Source organism: Pan troglodytes, chromosome 2 (assembly GCF_028858775.2).
Source record: "Pan troglodytes isolate AG18354 chromosome 2, NHGRI_mPanTro3-v2.0_pri, whole genome shotgun sequence".
In the NCBI taxonomy this organism is placed as follows: Eukaryota; Metazoa; Chordata; class Mammalia; order Primates; family Hominidae; genus Pan; species Pan troglodytes.
In genome coordinates, this window is record NC_086015.1 from 167,979,007 (window position 1) to 167,996,311 (window position 17,305).

General features: G+C 34.9%; 1 long non-coding RNA gene across 1 annotated transcript in view; it reads right to left on the reverse strand.

Moving 5' to 3' along the window:
- LOC107970523 (uncharacterized) overlaps window positions 1-15,744 on the reverse strand; it is a 121,017-nt gene extending 105,273 nt beyond the window's left edge. Inside the window, exon 1 of the long non-coding RNA XR_001713119.1 lies at window positions 15,601-15,744. This is a non-coding gene — a long non-coding RNA (uncharacterized LOC107970523). The remainder of the gene's footprint in view (window positions 1-15,600) is intronic.
- Window positions 15,745-17,305: the final 1,561 nt, after the last annotated feature.

The following is a 17,305-nucleotide window of genomic DNA, read 5'->3' on the forward strand; positions in this document are numbered from 1 at the left end:
CCACCAAGGCCTAGACCTCCTCACTGTTGAGAAAGGAGGACTCTACACCTTCTTAGGGGAAGAGTGTTGTTTTTACACTAACCAGTCAGGGATAGTACAAGATGCTGCCTGACATTTACAGGAAAAGGCTTCTGAAATTAGACAACACCTTTCAAACTCTTATACCAACCTCTGGAGTTGGGCAACATGGCTTCTCCCCTTTCTAGGTCTCGCGGCAGCCATCTTGCTGTTACTTGCCTTTCGGCCCTGAATTTTTAACCTTCTTGTGGAGGTACCACTAGAATTGAGGCCATCAAGCTACAGATGGTCTTACAAATGGAACCCAAATGACCTCAACTAACAACTTCTACCGAGGACTCCTGGACTGACCCACTGGTCCTTCCACTGGCCTAAAGAGTTCCCCTCTGGAGGACACTACAACTGCAGTGCCCCTTCTTTGCCCCTATCCAGCAGGAAGTAGCTAGAGTGGTCATCAGCCAAATTCTCAACAGCAGTTGGGGTGTCCTGCTTAGATGGGGGATTGAGAGGTGACAACGTGCTAGCAGCCCTCGCTCACTCTTGGTGCTTCCTCGGCCTCAGTGTCTGCTCTGTCTGTGCTCGAGGAGCCCTTCAGCCTGCCGCTGTGCTGTGGCGGCCCCTCTCTGGGGATGGCTGAGGCCGGAGCCGGCTCTCTCTGCTCCAGGGGAGGCATGGAGGGAAAGGCGCAGGCAGGAGCCAGGGCTGCGCACGGCACTGGTGGGCCACTGTGGGTTCTGGGTGGGCATGGGCTCAGTGGGCCCCGCACTCAGCATGGCTGGCCAGTGCCTGCACGGCTTGAACAGGGGACGAGCTCCCTCTGGGCTGCTGGAGTGCCCGGGCTAGGTGCCGCAAAGTCCCGCAGCGAGTGCCAGTGAGAGGTGAAGCTGGCTGGGCTTCTGGGACAGGTGGGGACTTGGAGAACTTTTCTATCTAGCTAAAGGATTGTAAATGCTCTAATCAGCACTCTGTGTCTAGCTAAAGGTTTGTAAATGCACCAATCAGCACTCTGTGTCTAGCTAAACAACTGTAAACGCACCAATCAGCACTCTGTGTCTAGCTAAATAATTGTAAACACACCAGTCAGCACTCTCTGGCTAGCAAAAGGATTTTAAATGCACCAATCAGCAATCTGTGTCTAGCTAGAGGTTTGTAAACGCACCAGTCAGCACTCTGTGTCTAGCTAAAGGCTTGTAAATGCACCAATCAGCGCTCTGGGTCTAGCTAATCTGGTGGGGACTTGGAGAACTTTTCTGTCTAGCTAAAGGTTTGTAAATGCACCAATCAGAGCTCTGTCAAAATGGACCCATTGGCTCTCTGTAAAACGGACAAATCAGCTCTCTGTAAAATGGACCAATCAGCTCTCTGTAAAATGGACCAATCAGCAGGATGTGGGTGGGGTCAGATAAGGGGATAAAAGCAGGCCACCCAAGCCGGCAGCGGCAACCCACTCGGGTCCCCTTCCACTCTGTGGAAGCTTTGTTTTTTTGCTCTTCACAATAAATCTTGCTGCTGCTCACTCTGGGTCCGCACTGCCTTTATGAGCTACAGCACTCACCACGAAGGTCTGCAGCTTCACTCCTAAAGTCAGCAAGATCATGAACCCACCAGAAGGAAGAAACTCTGGACACATCTGAACATCTGAAGGAACAAACTCCGGACACACCATCTTTAAGAACTGTAACACTCACTGTGAGGGTCTGCGACTTCATTCCTGAAGTCAGTGAGACCAAGAATTCACCAATTCTGGACACATTACTATATGGGAGAAATTACATTTAGCTCCATTCTTTGCACCATTAGATTAATAATTTCTATTTATTCAATTCTGAATCAAAGATTAAATGATGATTCAAATTTAGACCTCCAAAAACAGCCCAAAAAATTAACAACAAACAAAATCTACTTCAAAACAAACCCCCAAAAAAGAGTGCCCCAAATATATATATATATATATAATATATATAATATATAAATGAAAAAAGAAAAAAGAAAAAGAAAAGGTTATAGCATACTTTGATCTTTTATATATATATATCAATATGTCTGTAATTGGAATGCGAGAAAATAACTTTTTTACCTGACCTGGAAGATAGTACATATAAGGGAAAGTATTATGTTTTTAAGTTTATTAAGCTTCAAAAAATACTATGTGTAAATCTGAAAGGCATTTACCACATTGAAGATATTTGAAAAAGACAAAGCATTATTTGCACTAGAAAAACAAGAGGCCTAGCAAATGAAGAAAACTTGACTAAATATGAAAGTGGGTAATTTATATTAAAATAAACACAATTGTGGGTAATAATATAAATAGATACCAATCTAACTAATAATTAACCAATTAGTCAATTAAAGACATTAAAACATTTGTTTAAAAAATCTGATATTTGGACATTAACAAAATATTAACAACACTTGATTATGACAGAGTTTGATTAATAAAAGCATATCATTTCCAGAAGTGATAGCAATCTATAAGGCCTACTATAACCACTTGGAACAAATTAATAATATATATCAAAATATAAAATATTCATAATCAATGGAGCATTTTTATGTTTAAATATTGTCATATGGAAGTACTTACAATAATTACAAAAACTTCACTCCATATTGTTGGTAATAGCAAAAATAAAGGAAGCAAATGCTAGTCAATCAACAATTTTACCATTAATTTTGGTGTTTTCAATGAACTGCTCTTTAATATTTAAAGTCATAGATTTATATGTACTTTAAGATAAAATTTACCACAGAGTAGGAAATAAAACACAAAGCCAATAGCAAGGTATTATCCTTAATATAGTGTAACAGAAAATAATATTTGCTCATATATAAATAAGAAATCTGAAAATATAGATAAAAGACAACAGTAATTGTGAAAAATCCAGGAATATACCATGCAATAAATAATTGTGGTTATTTTGTGACTTCTAAGATTATAGAAGCCTGGTACAGTGGCTCTCATCTGTAATCCCAGCACTTTGGGAGGCCAAGGGCAGATCACTTGAGTCCAGGAGTTTGAGACCAGCCGGAACAACATGGTGAAACTACAGCTCTACAAAAGATATAAAAATCAGCCCGGCATTGTGTCATGTGCCTGTAGTCCCAGGTACTCAGGATGCTGAAGCAGAAAGATCACTTGAGCCTGGGAGGTGGAGGTTACACTGAGCCAAGATTGCACCATTGCCCTCTAGCCTGGGCAACAGAGTGAGAACCTGCCTCAAAAAAAAAAAATAAATAAAAATAAAAAATAAAAATTAAAAAAAAGAAAAATGAAAAAAGAAAAAAGAAAAAGAAAAGAAAAGGTTATTGCATACTTTGATCTTTTATATTATATAGTGTATGTATGCACTATAATTCTTAAAAGTATAATTAGCATGTACCATTTTTAATAATCAGAAATAAATTACACAGTTAACTAGAAACAGGAAGTAAAGGGGACTGGAGCCCATTACTCAATGCCAAATTTATAATAAATAAACAACATACTTTCTTTTTACAGAAAGAACAGATGCCTTAGTGTTACAGTTGGAGATACTTAATTATATAGTGAGTATTTGCAATTTTCCCAAAATTATAGGCTCCTTGAGAGTCGGGATAGAAAAAACCTTAGTATATGTACACCAAAGCGTCAAGTCAAGTATTTGATTCACATAGGCAGCAAATTAATCCATTACAGAACATGTGAATGAAATTTAATTTGGAAGATTCAATAAATATTCAATAATTATATTTTACCTGGCATTCTTATCAAATAATTCACAACTTTTAAAAATCATCAACATTAAATATGTATTAAAAAAACAAGACTCCCCCATTCTGTTTCACAACCATGCTCCCAAAAGCAATGATTTTAGTCATTTCATATTTGTTTTGTATTTACCTCTACTTTAAATAATATGCTTTCATAAAAATGTTTTATCAATTTTAGAAATCGTATGGATGTTACCATTTGATTGATAAAGATTTATCTTACACTGTTCCTAAATTTCCTTATATCATCGTCCCAATATATGTGTGTATGATGTTTGTGTGTGTGTGTGGTATGTGCTGTGTGTGTGGTATGTGGGGTGTGTGTGCACGTGTGTGTATTCTGTAGCTGGGATTTAGTAGGAATAACGTAGCCAGTTAATGTACTAAAATTTTGTTTGTTTGTATGTTTGTCTGTTTTCAACAGCTTGACGTATCTGGTGTTAATAAACTGCTTTGGATTTTCATTTACTTAGAATTCTATGTTCTTATATTGGATTTTCATTTACTTAGAATTCTATGTTCTTATATTGATCTCTTCCATGTAGTGAATCAGATCTATAATATAACAAAACATATAATCTCTAATTTTTTCTTTATTTAAAATTATTTGAATGCTCACTATTCCCAAGTGATTATGTTTATTTTTTCCTCCAAGAGATTTTCTTCATGATGCACTTTGTCCTACTGTTTCAAAATGGACTACGTAATTGCTTTTGAGTCATCCTATACATTACATTATCTAAAATTTCTCTGTTTATTTTACTGGGCTTAATCCCCATTTTCCTATATTCAATTTTATCATCTTTTGTTGGTTCTGTCCTTCTTTTGCTGGCAGAGAGCCTTCAGCATTTCCCTAAAGATGAGTGACCAGAATATAAATATATTTAATCCTCATCTATCTGAAAATACCTTTATGCTACTCTTACTTTGAAAAATTACATGATTGAGTAGAATATTTTAGTTTGAAAATTACATTTTGTTAGTATTTGCAGGGCATTACTCCATTACCTGCCAGATGCTCATTTAGTTTATTGTACATTTTTTCTGTAATAGTTTAGGATATTTTTCTTATTTCAGTTGTTTTAACATTTTATTATGCTATGCCTTAGCTTTGATTTTTCCTTCCTTCTTTCCTTCCTTCCTTCCTTCTTTCCAGGTGTTTTTGGAGCTGGCAATAGGTAAATGCTTAAGATAGAGAGATTATTTCCCTAAATCAAGACATTTTGAAATTACTTTTGTTAGTATTTTCCCTCCAGTTTACTCTTTTCTGTCAGTACCCCTACAGTCAGATTGGTAGATGAAGTCTACAGAACATACAGCATGGAAAGGCTTCCTCAAATATGGGCTTTACATCTTATTGTGGTGAATTCAAAGTGAATTATTTATTGTCAAGGGTCCAAAACCTGATGGTTGCCTACATTCAGAGCTCAGATGGACTCCCTTGGGCCACAGCCACTGCCAGTCTCCACAAAGCTGACACAATTGGTTCTTTAAATGCTCCACAGGCCCTACAACTTCCAGTTCTTGGGCTGGCCCTGAAACTTATCTCAGGATGAGTTCTGACTTTGGCTGTTACATGAACCTAATGACCAATCCCCTTTCCTTTCTTTTCTTTCCCCCTTCTATGGTACTTCCATCTCAATCTTTATGCCCAAGATTTCAAAAGCTTCATATTGCTCCCTTTTTCCAACAATAGAGATTGATTTCTCATCAGAAAAAAAAAAGTCCCAAACTTATAAGGATAAAAGCTTCCTTCACTTCTAACTTGACAGAGGGACTATTGGCTTTCGTGGTTAAATATGAAAAGCCGGTTTCTGTCTACTTCAAACTGAGGAAACAACACAGGCAGCATTGCTGAGACTATATTATTTTTCTATTTCAAGTGCTCATTTGAGTGAATAAGACCATGTATGCTTGAATGGGAAAGCCATGCAGGAAACCAAGGAATAGCAGATATCAAATTATTGGCATAGAAAAACAAAAGTTGTTCGGACTTATGTAAAACAAAATAATAAATTGTGAAATAATTTATGGTACAGTAAGGACAACTCAAAAATCTCTGAAAACTTTTGAAAATATTCCATAGGTTGGGAGTGTTCTCCCTGAGTTTATACCAATTGAAATACATATATATATATTTTTTACACACACACAGAGAATAAGAGAGCAATAATAGCAAAATGGCAGAATAATTTTTAAAATTAAATATTAAAATCTTTAAAATCAAGCCAAAGCACCCACCACCATCTCTAAAAACTTTGTAATTTTAGAAGTTAACTCTTCATTTTCAATTGACAACTCAATGCACATTCCTCAAATGTCTTTCTACAGTAGCAACAAATTATTAATTTTGAAATCAAGATGTGTCTGTAGTTGTAGCTCTATTGTGAAATAAGTGAGTCTTAAAACAGGAAAATACTACATTTTAAAAATTATTATTCATAAACCCATTCATTCATTAAATATGCATGAAGCTTCTGTATAAAATTGCTAAACAAATTTATTTCTGCTTTTGTAGGAGTTTTAAGTTTCAGTTAAGAGGAGTTTCACCTATTTTCACTATATTTCATATTTTTATTATATATAATGTATACAAATGTATATAAACAGTAACATAAATACATACAAACACACATATATGAGAATTTAACTATAAGGCTATGGAGAAAAGACACATAGTCCTAAATATATAAAATGAACCATTAATTGGTAACATTTGTGCTGAAATCTGAATTGCAGGCTGGCACTGCCTAGTGGAAAGAGGTAGGAATCCATAAACATTTACTTATTTTTTCTATGACAGAAAAAATAAAATGATTTCTTATCTGATTCAAATGCTCTGATGTCCCAAAGTGGAAATTAAGTGTATTAAAGGGGACTTTACCCTGAGTATCAGCTTTTGAAGAGGAAATACTTTAGATCATCATACATCATACACATTATAACTAGATAATATTGCTTAACTTTTACAAGCATTTGTTCTATGAAATCCAAATGTTAAAAGCTTCCTGATAAAGCTGATCGGGGAGAACTTCTTGTGTTGACCTTGGTAGTGGCGTTTAAATAACTGTCAATAAATAACAAGTTTCTTTCATATGTTTTTAATAATTTTATGCTTTTCATAGGCTTAGTAACATTCTATTATCTTTAAAATCCTTTTAATTTAGGTAATTTTGTTTATGACACAGCACTAACCAAGTAAATAAGAATTGTGGTATAGACATTTTTTTTTTTTTTTTGGTTAATTCTCCCAGCCCTGTCAAACTTCCTGGAACCCCTTTTATAATCCATTTGTCCATTTTCTTCTGTGAAGCACATGTTTGAACGTGAGCACAAGTTTCTCATCGTATGAAGAGGGGTGCATCTGCATTTGAAGTCAGCTATGTTTTAACAGCAGCTTTTGCATTCTATTAGCAAAGTTATTACCTTTAGAAACTTCTTCCTTCCACCCGGTGTGAGCTGTACGATGAATTACTGATATCAGAGCAGGCGGTTGTAAAGCCTCTGACAAAGCAGCTATCAGGTTTCCATGAGATATTTCAGTTCTCATTTTAAGTACAAAACTCTTTATATTAAAAAAATATATATCTTCTGTGACAGAAGGGTATTTTTACCCATAGCATGTTAGCCTGCTGGTGAGCAGGGTGTTGTCTCTACTATCTGGATTAAACCTAGGTTTTAGAAAGGGACTATGTCCTGACATTAGTATATGTGGCCTTCACAGCTATGTTACTCTTCTCCAGCTATAATGTTGAGCGCAGCAAAGATTCTTCCCCTCCTCCCTGGTTAAAAATGATGTGTGTGTGTGTGTGTGTGCGCGTGTGTGTGCGTGTGTGTATGTGTGTGTGTGTGTGTGTGTGTGTGATTGTTTTCAGTCTTTCCCCAGCTGTAATGGGTTTTCATTAGTGCCCTAAGGGCAAGAATTTTTGTTGCCCTTCTCCCTGAATATTATGGCTTTTTTTTTTTTTTTCAACAACAGAGGTGACAGAGTTGAGTCTAGAAGCTGCTACCCTTTCTGTCTAGGCCAGCACCAGGAGGAAAATTTTCTCAAGCTTCTCCCTAACCATAATTCTTACAAGATAACTTTTTTTGTATTATGTTTTTCTTTACCTTAAAAAATGTTTGTTCATACATTGATATGAGGGAAATCAGAATATTCATAAGCTTCACAATTTGAGGTTTTCATCAGCCCTCCTATGGGCATTTTATTTTGCTTATGAGAAAATTAAAATTATATTGAACTATGATCAATTTGTACAATAAGAGATGTACCCAAACATTGTGAAATCTGTCCTCTTCTCAGCAAAAAATTCATTCCAGCATTTTATTCCATTTGTATAACAGCTTACATAACTTAGATCTACTCAGAGTGTGGAAGTAAACCATTGTTTGCATCATCATTGGCATTTCTATGAGCAGTTATAATCTAAGAGCTTATTTGCTTCCAAAAATTATTTTCCTTATTTTAATTCACAGTTTCATGCCTTTGATGCCTATTGTAAAATATCCCTTCATATTTTCTCTTCTCATGAAATAGCTTCCATTAACTACAAGTATATACTTGAACTGCAATTATTTTTTATTCATATCTTTGAGAAACTCAAGTTAAATATAATTATAATTTGTAATTATATTTCCTCTTCTGCGTGATTATCATATACCCTCAGGACTTGTTGATCTGTCCTAGTCCATCTGGCATATTGGATGTCTCATCATATATTAAATAATACTAACCTCATCAAAATACATTAGCATAATGTTACAATATCTGATATTATGAATCACAAGAAATTTTTCAGTGATTGTTTTTAATAGTAGACATGAATGTAATTTAATTATGTGAATGCCCATCAGTAACAAAAATTAAACTTGATTAAATATGATGCATGAACTATTCTACAGTATTAAATATTTTAGATTTATGCCAAAATATGGTGTTTACTATCCTGGATGAATACACATTTGAGAGAACTGAGTTTTGGAAAAAAATGCAATTATTAATAAACTATTTTAAGTGGAAGATATTTCACCTAAGTTCTAAATTACTTGCTACAATCTGAAAGGCAACAAATTTTAACTGCTGTTTTTATTTGCAAGTCCCAGCTAAGGTATGTAGCAATTATAAGAAGTTACAGGCTTTAGCACCACATCTTTATTTATAAAATAAGTGTTTTCCTTTACTGTTGAAAATTTGATCAGCTGCTATAAAAGCAACTAGAAGTACTGTGGCAGGCCAGGCCTCAGTAACACAGGCCTCCATAACAACTGTTTCAGCACTGACTGAATGGTAAAGTTAAATATTAAATCTCAAAGAGTCAGTGCCCTTTTACAAAGGCTGGAATGTAACAAAAGCCCACCAAGAGTTTTGCCTAGGCCTTGCCTGGAGCTTGAAGCATGACAAGATAATGAAGGAATTCTTAACAGGACCTGTTTAGGATTAAACAAGTTTAATTGGGGGTCTATAGAAACTCCCCAAGCCTCCACAAACAAGTTTATTGAGGATCTAAACAAATCACCCCAGCACCTAGACCCATTTAGATTAAGTGAATTTACTGAGGCTCCAGAGGAAGGTCTTCAGGACTCAGATCTTAGTTTTAGATTAGAAGAAGTTAATTACTTATGTCTTTAGATGAATTCACAGTCAACACACAGACATATAGCTTAGAAAGTATATAAATTCTGGAAAACTTTGTAATTTTGTGTTGGTCTGGTTATAATTTCCAGGCTTTCTCCCTGTAACTGGTTACAGAAATAAATTCCCTTTTCTCCCATTTCATGTGCATCTCATTATTGGGCCACAAGAATAAGCAGCCTGACCCTCAGTTTTTTTCCAGGAACAGTACTGGAAATGATGCTATTTGTTATTATTTGAAAAGACATTTTCTTTTGTTGTCAGTAGATCACTTCTTTTCACTCTACACTTTGTATGTCTGATATGTAATAAACTTATTAAAAATACTTCTGGAAAATTATATACATGCAGACACCCACACAGAGTAATAAAAGACAAAAAATGTGAATAGTACTTTGAGAACGACATAAATAATGTAGGTATACATTCAGTGAATGTGTTTTGGTTGTCTTTTTATCATGTAAAATATGCCATGCTTGACAGTAGGAATAAAAAGATGATAATTGGTAGGGTCTTCCTTTCAAGAATTTCAGAGTTCAATGGGACAATTATCAATTTCTCTGAGACATAACTGTGAAATATCAAAAAAATTGAACTCGGTAAAAAAAAATTGTTTTTGCTATTGTTATATTTTTCATCAGAATTTGGAATACTATATGTCTCTCTCCCCTTCTACATATTAAAAATTAGATAACAAAAATGGAATTTTTGTGTAAATTGGGCATAATAAACTGGAGCAAAGAAACACAAAGTCTCCTGACACAGTCCAACTCCCTCTCAAAGTAACTGAAATGTCAATGAATCTTTAATTCATCTCTAGGAAAGACGGGTTTATAAAACCAGAGAGGGATGGTGTACTATAAAACCAGAATTTAAAAGTTGGCATAAATAACAGCTATCCCAGATTTATCAGGGAAGAAGACATCCTAGCCACTTAATGATAAAAATCTCAGTTCCATTGAAATGACTCTGATCATTCCTAATATGTAATTTGATACTTCAGGCAATTTGTGACTTATTTCATAACAAACTGAATCTATCCAATCTGGAATCTATCCAATCTGCTTTGTTCATATTACTTGCTTTGTTCATTATCACAACTAAGCAATGAGAACTTCACCATGAGAATGTGGCTTCATCTATTATTGGACTCAATATCAATATTCACTATCACTTTATCAATTAATATAGGTAAAGCAAAAGTCACTGAACTCTTAGGAGTAGACCAAAAAATGTATGCTGAGTGATGACTTCCCTTGATTTCACACCTTGCCTAAGCCCTAATTTAAGAGAGTTATGTATAAACTGGAGGGTTACATATGAACAGCTTGACATGGGAGACATCGACAACATCATAGGCATATAGATAGCTATAAGAAGATAATCTGGACCAAACTAAGACAGACATAATACCCTAGCAATCCTACATATTGAAAGCTCATGTTATATTTGAGATATTTCATATAGAGGAGGGAAAAGGTCTTATTGGGGGAAGCAAGGTTATCAATTTTGAAATTAAAAAAAATGTTCGTAGCTTTGGCTGTACTCAGCATATAACCATCACCTCACTAAACACACATTGCGAATTCTCAAACCTTAGAATTCTCAGATACTGAGTGTTTGCAGGGTAGGGATGGGTAGTATTTGTTGATTTTGTCTTCTTGAAATGAATTGTCATTACCCACATGCATTCTCCTTGCTATTTATGTGTTATGTTGTTCTTCCACTCAGCGATGGTGACTAGATTGAGTCATCTATGTTTGCCTAAATTTCCATCAATATAATCACCACTCTACCATTCCACCATTGCTTTATTTGTCCTTTTAATGGGGAGGTTCTGACCTCATATTTATCTTCTGGATCTTTCTGGGTTCCCTGCTTGAAGTTCCTCCTATGCCCTACCGGTCTTTGGAAAGTAAATGTCACAGAAAAATAGCTGAGCCACTTATCACAATCATTACGTCGAAAGAATACTGGTTCTAGGATAAAAATATCTTGTCCCAAACTACTGATTTTGTTACTTAGAAGCTATAGGAACTGACACCAACTAAGCTCCTGAGTTGTTGTTTCTTCCCTAGTAAAATGGGATAGATCATATATTATTCCAAATAATCTTCCACGTTAATGTGTCACCATAAACACACTTCTATTATTTGCAAGTATAAAACAGTTGTTCAGTCACAGAAACCAAATCAGTAAATGGTAAATTGATACCAAGATACCTAAAAGTAATTTTTAAATTGCTTCATCAAAAAGTTTTTCTTTACCTTTGGCTGTTTAGCATAAGGTTGGAAATACTCTTATATATTTTACTTACTTTTTTATAAGTCAAGATTACTTAGAGTTATGTATTTATTTGTTTGCATTCTAGTTACCTCCAAAAAGAAAATGAACGGGTGCACCATAAAAATGTAATACAATAAGATTAGATACTATTAATAAAAGATGCAAGATAATTTGTAAATTGGAAGAAAAGAATATATCAGGATATTTGATAGTTGAATTTTACAACAATCAAACATGAATAATCTCTAAGTTGTATACCAGTGGGATGTTATTCTGAAGAGCTCAGCTTTATTTTTGCAAGGCTTATGAATAGCTATTTAGCGAAAGCAAAAGAAAATCTCATTTATGTATTAGTCATTTATACTTAATTCACTGCTATCTCAGTTACATATAGTAAGATGCTCAGTTTCCAAGACAGAGGAAACCATGAAGTTGCTAGCAGTTTGCATACAGTGAAGCCTCAGGAGAGGTTATAGTGTGCAACGTTTAAGGCATGGGTTTTGTAGCCAGACTGCAAGGTTGGAAATCTGACTCTGCCCCCTCATCACCTGCACAGCCTTGGGAAATTATTAATATCTCTATGCCTGTTTCCTTACTTGTGAAGATCCTAGGAAAGTCTACCTCACAGTGTTGTTTTGAAGAATAAATGAGTTAACACACGTTAAACAGAGTAGTATCTGTTCTTAGTCATTGTTTGGTATCAGTTTTTAAAAATCAAGTAATACTGCTATAGAATAGATTTCTCTTAGAAAAGTCCTTAATTTAGGTACCTCAGTAAAAACAAATGTATTTTGATTGTCCATCCAATGCCCTGACACTTGATCACACTCCCCCAAATTTGAATTTAGCTGGTGTAAATTTACATAGGATTATCACTGTTTTTTAAAGCTGGGGTATAGTCTGTGTGACTGTCCTTCATTGGATGTCTCAGATGGGTGAGGGAACAACAAAAACCGAGAGAACAGCGTCTTTCTACTTTTCATCTTTAGCAGTGGAAACCTATATTTATTACTTTGGACCAAGTGAGCAGATATTAGAGATCATCGGGAATATCTGGTAAAAATAATCTTGAAATGATAATTCTCAAAATAGTGTTATTTAAATGACACAAGGCCTTATTTTATATTTCAAAATAAGGTGGAGGAGATATCAGATGCTGATATTGTGGTGTAGGACATATCAGATACTATATTGCTTTGTGTGGAATTCAAAAATAACATTTTTGGTTCAGTTAACAGAAAAAGTGTTCAAAATCTCTTTTCTTTGGTTATAGATATAGAACCAGTGCTTCTGCATATCTATGCAATATCACCAGCACTTTATCTTTTTTATTTAGAAATGCTAAATAATAACAACCAAGTTATCATTTTCACATATATGTTATAAGTACTTGAGTTTCTTTTTGTTAAAAGTTAAGTTTCTGTTGTAACAATAGCTTTAACCGAATAGCTAGGATTATTTACTTTTTATGCCTATGAAGGTTTTCAATTGTATAATCCATAAAATTATCACAAGTCAGAATCAATCCCTTGGGTATAAATCACAAACTGAAATATCTCTTCCTCAGAAGTTAAAAATTCCATCTTCAGAAAGATTTTCTTTACTTCTGGCTGCTTGTCATAAAGCAGGAAATGCTCCAGAGGTTATTGAAGAGATAAACATGTTCCAGGCCACTCAGTAGACTTATATGTAAACAATAACTTTAACTGGAGATACTTGAGGTCAATGGGATCCATAATCCCATGCTAGGTGATTAAGGGCCTTTTAAAATAAGAACTTCTGATGGATGCTATTCATATATTACTTGCAATGTTCCCCGACAAGACATTGCTGCCAAAATAGCCTAGTGAGCCTCCTTCCATGGGTGGCTCCCTCTGGAGCACGTTAACTATTACTCAGAAAATTCTCTAGTACTCAATGTATATGTGGAATTACTTTCGAATTCAGGATTTTGGGGGAATAATTCTGACTTAAAAAAAATGTTCTCTCAGATATCTCTGATTCCTGTTTGATTTTGAAAATATGAACAACAAAACAGATTCTACCCTTAATAATCTCAGGTCATACCCCTTCCAGGGACAATTATCTAAGTTCCAATATAAGCCATGTAATTAGTTAAGGGCTTTGTATATTGTTATCTTTTTAAACTATAAGAATAAATAAATATGTAACATTTTATAACGTTATACAATGTTACATATATGTGTTAAAAATCACAAATACTGACCACAATAACTTGATTTCTCCAAGAATATTTTGTATTGATTTGAAAATAGAAATACATTTCCAATCTTCAGCAATTCTTACCTTGATGGAAAATAAAAAAAATATATAGTAATAATAATATTTTCTAGTTGATAATGGCGAGTCTCCTAGGTTAAGAATAGAAAATTTAGTAAAACTGGATAGATGATTATATCAAATTTACTTCTATATAATTTAAGGGCTTAAACATTTATTCAATTTCAAAGGACTTTTGGAATATAAAAGATGCACTCACTGGATTCTTTTCTCTTATAAAATGAGCAGGCTTAATTAAGAATCAAATGACAAAGCTGTGTTACACAGGTTTTTACTAAAGGAAAAGGAGTAATTGCTACAATTGGCAAAGAAAGAAGTCTCTCATAGGTAGATATTGCATAATATCTACACGTATTGAAAATCTAACCACCAGAAAAAAATTACTTTAAAGTGTAAAATGTAACTTATATTCTAATGTGGATCTTCATAGAAAAAGAAATATAAAGCACAAATATAGACTGCGTAAAATTGGTCTTTTTAATATCTTTTAATATTGTGCTTACAATTTATGGTCAATTAAGTTTTGGTTAAGTTCAATTCTTCAGAGAACACTCAAACTAGTAAAACAAATTGTTTAATTTTCTCTGATTTTTCTAGTTATTTCTGTGAGGATTTTCATCTATCAGTTTTGTAATCTTATATAAATAACATTGGTTTAGTAAATTATTAGAAAAAATTATGAGATGTATAATATATATTAAATTTGTTTAAATTCGACCCAAACTAATATGCATTTTAAAATTTTCTCTCATTAAGTTCCTCAGTGATGTTTTGACATTTTATTACTTAAGTAATATTGTTAATTTTTTTTTTTTTTTTTGAGACGGAGTCTCACTGTGTCACCCAGGCTGGACTGCAGTGGCACAATCTCGGCTCACTGCAAGCTCCCCTCCCAGGTTCATGCCATTCTCCTGCCTCAGCCTCATGAGTAGCTGGGACTACAGGTGCCCACCACCACGCCTGGCTAATTTTTAATATCATTGATTTTTATCTTAAATTCCCCCAATATTTTAAACCTACTGTATCCTCTTTTGTTATCTAATCTGTGTGGCATTATCACTGTCGGGACAAAATTGGTTTCTGCATTCTCCTAGGGGCAGGCAGTGAGTGAAGTCTATTCATGTCAATTTTGTTTCTTCTAGTTCATGGTTTTCTTCTACCTTGATTAGTTGACAAGCTTTGAAAGACTGAATTACTGTTTGTACCAAAACAATAATATCAAACAGACAGTGTCACTCCTATGTGTATTAATTACAAAAAATACATTAAAATGACTGAAATAGAGACAAAAAATGATCCTAGGAAATAGGCACTTTCTATATGTGTTTCAATATTTTATTATTTCTGATATTTATAGCTACTGTTAGTTAAAATTATGTGTTAAAATTTAGAACATATTGGGAAATTATAAAAAAAGGTAAAATAATTTACATAATTATATTTATAATATATTACATTGGTTAAATGTGTATAGAAATGGAGGTAACATAAGAATTCCCTGTCTCTGTTGAGCAAATATGAAAGAAGAAAAGATTTGTAATCACACATGAAGTAAAAAAAGCAATTCTAAATGTTAATAGTCAGAAAATTTCTAGGATGACAAGTCTTACTGTCTATCTGTGATGTCAGGAGACAGAGCTTCAAAATTCTGAAGTTCACAAGTGCATTCAGGCAGAGGAGTGTGAGGCAGGTCAGGAGGCAGGAGACAGGTATGGCTTTGTTCCGGATTACGCTTTCTCTGTCCTGGAAGTCCCAGAATGAGATCTGATATTAATTTTGACATTGACCCCTGATGTGGTTTGGCTCTGTGTCCCTACCCAAATCTCATCTCAATCTGTAATCCCCACATGTTGAAGGAAGGACCTGTTGGGAGGTGATGGGATCATAGGGGTGGTTCCCCCATGCTGTTCTCCTGATAGTGCATGAGTTCTCACAAGAGCTGATGGTTTTAAAAGTATTTGGCACTTCCCTTTTCACTCTCACTCTCTTTTGCCACCATGTAAGACATGCCTTGCTCCCCTGTTGCCGTCTGCCATGATTGTAAGTTTCCTGAGGCCTCTAGTCATGCTGAACTATGAGTCAATTAAACCTTTTTTCTTTATAAATTAACCAGTCTCAGGTAGTATCTTTATGGCAGTGTGAAAATAGACTAATACAAGCACTGTTAAGTACATTTTTAAAAACTAATATATCTGGTTATAGTTGGTTGAACAGAATCAGGCTAATAAAATCTCATGTGATGCCATTTATGCTTTTGTCCTTCAAGGGCCTTATAAGTCTACAGAGATCCATCCAGAGAAGTTCATACTCTGGTTAAAAAACTATGCATAATTTTTCAGGCCTGACAATAGGCAATCACAAAGCCTCTTCCTGGCCAGACCCATGGGGAATAACTGTCTTTTCTACCACAGACATAGTACACAGTCCTTGCTTTAAAGTTTCTGGGGGGAGTTGCGGTCAAGCACTCAGGCCTTCCTCATTGGTCATGCTTTTCCCATATTTACATTCCTAACCTTGGCATATTCCTTCCTCTATCTTTTAATCTGTAGCCTTGGACACACGTCTGCTTCAGGCACCTCTGCTGAGACTTCTTTATGGATAAATGAGAAATCTTGAAGAGTATTTGCCCGACTGTGACTCAGTATGTAATACATGTCTGCTCCTAACTCTTTCCCCATGCCCTCCCCTTGACCTCAAAGTCTGTACATCTGCCTGAGCCTTTTGTTCTGAGTTCCCTCAACGGTGAGACCACCCCCATGACTACACTGATCTACATGACTCTAGCTAAATGTGCTGCTCCTTGGGGGAAAATGGAACAAGGGATGAGTTGGTGCTTCCACTAATTTAAGACTCTTGCTTATACCATCATAGTAAGTAATTAAAGGTTTAACTCTTGCATTTCTGATTTGTTGCTTTATTCAGCTGCTCTGATACCTGACAGTTAAGCTTTCTCTCCTAGCTAAGATGGAAGAGAGACATACCTTTGAAAAAGATGTACATGCTGAAACAAAACATGAAATAAATCACAGGGCCATATCCATTTTTAAATTTCCTAATTCTGACTTAAAAGCAACTGTTCTGCTGTGGTGACAGCAAAAAGTAAAATACAAAAATAAAAGTAAAAGTGTCAGGAGCAAGTTAACATCTGTGTTTTAAAGATAGTGGGAAATCTGGAAAATATAAAGCATTTTATTAGCAATTAATTGTTATCTGTGACTCAGATGACATAATATTGGAGTCACAGGAAACTCTAATCAATGAGACAATCTTACATTTTATCTCTATTCCTCTGCTGTAGCCCTGACCTCCAGAAGC